Raw genomic sequence first — 8,117 nt, 5'->3', positions numbered from 1 at the left:
GGGCGAGGCGCCCGGGCCGGGGCTGGAGGAGATGCGGGTCTGGCTCGCGCCCGGGACGCGGGGCCGGCGCCGCCGCTTCTGCCTCGGCCCGGACGGAAGGGCCGAGCGAGGCCGGGAGGTTTGGGTGACGGAAAAGCCGGACGGGCGGCAGGAGAGGACGCGGTCGCCCGCACCCCCGCCGCCGAGGGTCAGCGCGTCGGGATTTCCTGACCTCGTCTGCTCTGCTTCTGACGCGGCAGGGAGTCCGCGGCGCCTTTCGCTCGGTGCCGGGGATTTCCTCAACCTCCCCGCGAGCGGCAGAGGCGCCTCGGTGGCCCGGCCCAGCCTCGGGGAGCGAAGGCGGCCCTCGTCCTGCGCCCCGCGGGGTGTGGCCCGGCGCCGTGAGCGGTGCGGTCGGTGCCGGTGCCGCGTGGCCCGGAGGGGCGTCTCGGCCGAGACGCGGGGGTCGGCGGCAGCGGGGGCTTCTGAGCGGAGCGTAGTCGGCCTGCGGGACGTCCACGGCGAGGGCGCGCCTCTCCGGGGAGCGGAAGCGCCTGCGGTTGCGAGTCTGCTGCTGCCCCGGGGTCACTGGATTCGCCGTTTAGCTCTGAGGCCGTCAGGAGGAAGGTTCGGGGTGCGGGTTTCTCGGGAAGGGGCCTTCTCGGGCCGGCTTGGCTGACTCCTCCCTCCTGCCGGCGAGTTTTTGACTCGATGGGGCCATCCCGGGACGGGCATGGGGGAACAGTGGTGGACATCCGGCAAAACCACAATGCACACATTGTAATAAGCGCACAGCCAGGGCAAAGGTGGTCATGAGTCAGCTTGGTCACGTGTGCGCGCGCCCAGTGGGATTCCCCAGCTGCACCTTGCTTGACGGTCGGCTTTCCACCACAAACGTCCTGAGAGATGTGGGACTCTGCAGGAGAGAGGGGTCAACGGCCTTGCTCGTGTAGTCGGCATAGGTGTTCGGTTTAAAACTGCTCAAAAAAAATTCCTAAGAATTTCCCAAGTGCCAAGACCCTGAAATTCCCTGTTATAACCTGCCTGCTCTATCAGTAAACCCAGCGCATATCCAAATTTCCCTGTTGCCTCCAAAATGATTCTTAACAACATTCTTAACAAAATGCATTCCCCCAAGCCAAGGTCCAGATGCCCCCAGAGTCCCAACCTCTCCTGGTGGAGATGGCATCCTGCAGTTGTCCGTTTGTTTCTTCCGACCTGAGCTATTGAGTGGGGGCTCCCACCTTACCCCATGGAAGGAGGACAAGGCAGCTCCCTTAACTTGTACAGAAGCTCAGAGATTGCAGCCCCGCAGAGAGAAGAAAAGAGGAGTCTCCCCTTGCCATATCCACTTCTAGAAGGATGTGCTTCGGGGTGTTTTGTGGGGCTTTTCGAAGTTACACAAAAGTGGAGAGCGTTAGTTGGACAATGAACGCCTGCATACCTACCACTCAGCTTGTCACTGTCTGCCCTTGTTGGCCCCTCTGTCAACCCATGTCAAAATGCTACAGTCAACAAGTGTTGGTCTCTCCTTCCAGACCTACCTAAATTAATGCAGGCTTGGTACATGGAGTGTACTGTAAGGTTTTTACAAAATGAGGGTTTGAATACTGAAATAAGCTTCACACAGACAGCTCCCTTGGAACAGAGCATGGCACCCAGTGACAGCCCTCAACTAAGGACAGAGAGGAAGTAAAAGAGCAGGTGCATAGATTTCCCTTGTGGCCCACTGTGGCCTCCACTGTACTCAAGAAACCTTTTGTATCACAGTTTTGAGTTCCTCAAATAATCTAGTACATTAAAAACGAAGATGTAATCGACTTCATCAGTGTCTTAGTCCGTGCAAACTGCTTGAACAGAAATGCTGTTATTTCTCACCGCTGTGGAGGACGGACGTCCAAGGTGCAGGCAGATTCCTGCTTCCTGGTTCATGGGCTTGGGTCTTCTCATTGTGTCCGCACGTGGTGGGTGTTGCTCAGGAGCTCCCGGGGTCTCTTTGCAGGACTAGCCCTACTCCTGAGAGCTCCATCCTCATGGCCCGGTCACCTCCCAGAGGCCCCACTTCCTACCGCAGTCACTCCAGGGCTAGGAATCCAACATGAGGATTGTGAAGGAACACAAACATTCAGTCTATTGCAACCAGCAACGGAAGAAACGTGAAGGACAAGGTTCCAGTTTCAATCTATCTGCTAATTTTAAAAAGTAGGCAGGGATGTTATCTACTGTCAGTGACACTCTGGACACACAGAGCTCTCCATACTTATCTGCTAAGAATATCAGCGGGTAAAGGCTTTGCAGGTGCCATTCTGGCAGGGTTTTTAGTATTCAAATTGCTGTTTCCCATTTTCAGTCACCTTTCAATAGGGAATCTCACAAAGCACAAAGATTAATAGGCTGAGTACATTACTGGAGCTCCAATGTGGCAGACCAAGCAGGGGCCTGATTCATCTTGTGGACTTTCCGCCTCAGGACAAGGATCAGGGACATCACTCCTGCTGGAGACCCAACCTCAGCTCACCTCGGTCCCAGCCCAGGGATCCTTCCTCTGGCTTCTCATCCTGCTGGGCTCTGAAATGTTTGGTTTTGTCTCCACAGGGCAGGACGTATGCTCACAGAAACCTGAAGACTTGCTGGAAATGGTGCGAAAGCTGCAGAAAGATCACGTGTCTCCTCTGTATCTGAGGGTTCGATTTCAGGTGCTATCATTTACAAATTTGGCAGATAACCCCTTCACTTTCTCTTTGTTTTAAACCTAATTCCTTGAACTAAAAATAGGGACCCCTAATTCAAAATTACAGAAGCATATGGATATGCTTTGGCAAAATGTTGATGGCAAAATGTTTTCCCGAAACTCTGTCCCAAGCCTCTTGCTGGTCACTTTTTGGCTCCGCTGCACTCAATTAGGTCCAAAAGTTGTCACCTTCACGTCCTCTCCTTTCACCTTACCTCCTGCTGGTCTCTACTCGCTCACTAGTCTTTTCCCAGCCGTGTTACCACTCACCTCAGGGTGTGCCTTTGCCCTCACCACCTCCTACCCCCCACCGAAAGAGCTGCAGGGACGGCCCCCTCCACTTAATTTGGGACCCTCGGCGCCCCCTCCCATGACTACGAAGCACTTCCCACTTGCTCTTTCCTCCCTTGCCCCACGTTTTTCTCTTGACCACAGTCACCACAACTTGACTAGGTATTGCTAATTGTCCATTCCCCTCAGATTGTGCTAATTGTCCATTCCCCTCAGACTCACACAGCATTTGCTTGCAGTAAATGTTCAACAAATCTGTACTGAATGAAAGCAGCAGACACACAAGACTGGCACCCACCTCACCTCTGCTTGCTCTGCCTTCAATTCAACCTCCTTTCCTCCCTGCAGCCGGAAACCTAGAGTCCCGGGTTAAGGTCCTGATTAACCGGATTAATGAGATTTAGCAAGGTGAGCCAGGACCAGACACATAGTTTGCCGGCACCCAGTGCCAAATGAGAATGTTAGTCACCTTGTCCAGAGTCACTGGCTATTCATGACACCAACAATAGAGCCTTAAATTAGCTACAGAACTCGTCTGCATGCAACTGTCATAGTCACATGCCCACAATGCTGGTCCTACTGCCAGCTGAGTTCGGCAGAGATCTGGGAGCCTCATCCTCTGCTTCATTAAATCTGGACCCCTTTAGGCTTACTTGAAGGCCGATGTGAACTGTCACTGTTTGCAAGAAAATTCGCAAATACACTCACATGGTATCCTTCTGCTCTTTGGCAAAGCAAAAAAGAAAGCCAGTGAAGAGCTAGGAGAGCCCTGAACCATCTGCAAAGCCCTGCAGAAGGAACTGGATTCATATAAGAAAGCCAGGGATCACCCAGCAGTCCCCACGATGTGTCAAGCCTCCCCAGCCCTATATTCCAGATACTCAGCTTTCTTGCCGTGGCCAAGGACTCTGCTCTCTCTCCAGTTTCATGCCCTACTAGTCTCTCCCTCTTCTCTCTGCTGATGAGAGTGTTCAGGAACACCTTCTCAGCACATTCCTCTTCAGGGCTTTTCCCAGGCTGCGCTTCCCCAGATCATACAAATTCCTCTTGCCTCATGTCACCATTTAGCTATGAACTGGAATGTCCCCTTCTCAGAGATACCTTCTCCAATCAACGCATCCAAAAATGGCACCCTGTCCCAACCTGGCCACGTGCTCCTACCTATTTTTTTTGTTTCTTCACAGCCCTTCTCTCACTTCATGGGTGTTTGTATTTTTTCTCTCCCCTCCGTAAAAGCAGGGGCATCCTGCAGGGTCCTCATGGCCACTCTCTGTAAATGCCAAGGCCCTTTGGTGCTTACAGGGAGTGTGAGCACCAAATGAAAAGAGGCTCACCTCAAGAGGGCTGCATTTGGGTTGGGGGCAGGGCTCTACTCGACCTCCCATGTGGCCATGGGCAAGCCCCATCCCCGAAGGTGCAGCGCATGTCCCTGATGCCTGAACACGTCACTGTTGTTTTTTTGGTTTTTTTTTTTCCAGTGCATGGACAGAAAGTACCCCTGAAGGAAATCTTAAGCAAAAAGCAAGGTATCTGCAGCTTTCCTGCCTCCAAGCTTTTGCCTCTGCTGCCCGGCCAAAGGCTTCTGGAACCTGCCTTGTCTTGCATCCCTCCTGTGGCTTTCCCCAGACTTGCGGTAAACATCAAAGCCCGATCAGGTGTCCTGGGACCTGAAGTGATCAGCCCCTGGGCCCTCTAGACCAACATGATGCATTGCCAGGCTCTCACAGGGCCCAGTCACTCTCCCTGCAGAGGCCCCGAGGATCTTCCAGCTGCACTGCCAGGAGAAGGAAGACGAAGCACAGAGGGAAGAGCTTCCAGCTGAGCCTGGCTCTGCCATCCTTCTCTTGTTCTGGTAGAGCAGAGAGGACTAGGGTGATGCATCTCAGACCTGCAGCTGTCATTCCCACCCTCTGGACAATGGAGAGGCCCAGGAGTGTTTACCCCTTGGCTCCAACAGCAGACAATGTTCAGGATAACTCTCTCAGTGACATACCATTCGTTTGCTACGTTCGCAATTCAATTTCTTTAGCTGGTTTTTGTTCCGTGCCTTTAGTCTTATCTTGCGGCTCCCCAGCTGTCCCTGCATTTGACTGACCAGTCATCTGTGCGTTCTCCACTCATCCATTCTTTCCTTCACCCAACTACTTGTCCATCCATCTGTCCGCTTCCTGAATGCTCACCCAGCTCATCTTGTTACCAGGAGTCCCAACCCCTGGCACACTGATCTGGAGCCGGTTGGGGAAATGCCCACATTGGTCTCTCTAACCTTGATGACAGTACTGCCAGGGGCAATCCTTCGTGTCATCCCCACCCATCACACGTTACAAATGTCCATGTAGAGGGCCAGGTTAGCCTCCGTGTGGGGAGGCAGAAGCCGCCTCCTGGAGAATCCTTAAGGTACATGGCTGGGGGCTGCCTTGCTTCCTCCCAGGAAGCGGAGCACATTGCAGGAGTGCAAGGAGAGAATTTCTGCCCTGAATTCCAAGACTGGGGAAGAGAAGAGTAAGCGGAGGCAACCGAGGTAAACCTCACCACCTGAGGCGGTGGGGCTTGGACGGCTTGTCGGTGAGGGTAATATCAGGGATGGGGGTGAGAAGAAGAGCTAGCTGGGCTGAACCTTGGTGGGTCAAGGTGGTTAAAGTGCTCCCAGGAGGCAAAGCCCCCTGAGGTCTGTCCCAAAAGACCCATGGCCTGGGATAGGCTGTGAAGGTGGGGAGTCTTGGCCCATGACCCCTCGTGACTTTGTGTCTGGCCCCCAGGTTGGATTTTGAGAAACAACTGGAGAGTCTGATGGGCAAGCACAGGAACCTCTGGGAATTCCACCTGAGTCTTCCAGAGCCACTCCTCCCACGTCTACATCTGCCCTAGCAGCACCAGGCCCAAACCACAAGGACACCTTCTAGGCCTTCTTCCCCACGTGCAAACTCTAGGGGTGCTAACATTAACACCACCCTGAATCCAGCCCCTTGGCATCACACTTGTGGCACCCAGCGTCCTCACCCTGCACAGTCATCTCTTCTGCCCTCCTGTGTCTACTCAGTGGTCAGTAATATTCCTCATCACACCAAGGTCCAGTTTTCCACTGATGTCCATGGGTGCATCTGAGACCATCACAGGCACAGGAGAGATAGTCAGGAGCAGCAGCCAGTGTATGCCCCAGGGTCATCCCAGCACCAATCAAGAAAATAGAGTCAGTGCCAAGAGGGAAAGGGTCAGTAGGGAAGTCTTCATGGGAAGAGGGGAGGGGAGAGAAGGGGAGATGCAGAACTGTGCTGGTACCTGATTCTTTGGATAACTGCCAGGGCTTAGTGGTGTTCAAGTTTTGTGTTGTAAATGCCAATCCATGAGCCTCTCCACCACAGCACCGTGGGTATGTGGGGTGAACAATGTCTAACGACAAGGAACAGACATTGCAAAGGCCTTGAAACTGGACCATGACAGGTATGCAGAGGGGCAGAGTTTTGGGAAGTGCGGCATGGTGAGCAAATGGAAGACCAGATCCAGGTCGCCCTCCTTGAGGCATGAGGAGAAGCCACGCGATGTGGACAGCCTCCCTTCTGTCCCCTCAGAGGCCAGAGCAGCTGGCAAGAGAGATTTGCACCCTGGACAGCATCAAGGAGCAGCTGCTCAAGGAAGGTGAGACCAGGGAAGTTGGATGGTCTCTTGTCTGACTTCACCTGTACTCACCTGTTCACCTGCCCCTTCCTGCTGCAGAGAAGCTGGTCAAGGTGAAGCTGGAGGATGTCTCACATCCTCCAGCTGTGTGGGACTGAAGGCCCCTCTGTCATCACGAGAGTCTCTTCCTCAGCAGCCAGGAGGCTGCAGCAGCAGTGTGAGATGTGTAGGTGGAGGGGGCGGGGAGGAGGGAGTGGTCAATATTAACCACCCCCACCCCGCGGGACCTCCAGGCAGCCGTTCCCAGAAGAGCACAGGAAAGCTGAGGAGCTCCTGGCAGCTGCTGTCCAGCACCACCACCAGCTGCGGCAGACGTGACGGAGGTAGGCGTGCAGCCATACCCACCCCTGGTCCTCCCCAGGAAAGTGGCTGAGGGTGTCCCTCCTCTCCATCTCGTTTGTCTCTTCAAACCCTTGCATCCCTCCTCCACCCCTTCCTGTCTGGGCTGAAGGGGGAGCTGGAAAAACGTGGGATACAGGTCCCAGCCCAAGTCCAGAGCATGCAAGAGGGAGCTGGCCCAGGAGATACGGTGAGCCTCAACCGGCAGCAGGTAACAGAGACAGGTCCTGAAGGAGCAGGGGCACAGGATGCATGCTGGGAGTCCTTAGAAGATGGTCTTTGTGGAAGGGGCTCAGCCAAGGTGGCAGTGGGGCAGGAAGGGGCGCGAGGGGATGGTGTGGACTGAGGGGTGGGCGGAGACCCTCACCCTGGACCCTGACTTCCTGCAGGCCAGTCCCAAGCCCCTCAATGTCTGTGAGAACGACTTGGAGCTGCTCACTGAGAGGGGCCTGATTCCCTCCTAGGCCAGGACACATTCTTCTGGTGACCTTATCCCAAGGGGCTTTGGGAAGCAAAGGAGCTATCTGGGGAGTTCACCTTAGCTGAGTCAGTGCTGGCGAGGGGCCCCAGCCGCCTGGGACTGACTGAAGCCTCGGTCTGACTCTGCCTCGTGGCCTTCTCCAAAGTTGAATGGCAGATGTCAATAAATGCTTTCTTAACTTCTTGGTCTCTGGCTTGCTCATTTCTGGACTCGACAGGCTATTCTGGGCCCTCAGGAAGAGAGATGCAGGCTCACAGTACTCTCCCAGTGGACCAAGGGGTCTGGAGCCCCGCCTTGGTCTTCATGCAAACACTTTGTGATGATTTCTTCAATGCATACGCATAGGTCTGGACTACGCAGACTCCCCGAAATTTTTTTAGAATGAGGCTCAGTTGTGGATCAATGGGATCCAAAACCGTACAGCTCCGTGCTGTAGACCCCACTGATTAGCCGTGGGCTGTCAGGCCACTAACTGTGCTGTCATGCACAGAAAATACAGAGCGAAGGCGCTTTATGACAGAACATTTGTTAGGAACCCTCAGGCGACCTCCGGGCGCGAGCCGGGCTCCTGCTGCAGCGCTTTCACGGGCTGCCAAGAGGAGCCGGGCGCTCGCAGCCTTG

The 8,117-nt window shown here is 54.6% G+C and overlaps 1 pseudogene; it reads left to right on the top strand.

The window, feature by feature from the left end:
- Window positions 1-791: 791 nt before the first annotated feature.
- LOC103249808 lies at window positions 792-7,563 on the top strand (annotated as a pseudogene).
- The last annotated feature ends 554 nt before the right edge of the window (window positions 7,564-8,117 follow it).

This window comes from Carlito syrichta, unplaced genomic scaffold (assembly GCF_000164805.1).
Source record: "Carlito syrichta isolate Samal-C Ts95f unplaced genomic scaffold, Tarsius_syrichta-2.0.1 Scaffold123447, whole genome shotgun sequence".
Lineage (NCBI taxonomy): Eukaryota > Metazoa > Chordata > Mammalia > Primates > Tarsiidae > Carlito > Carlito syrichta.
This window is presented reverse-complemented; position numbering and strand designations above follow the sequence as displayed.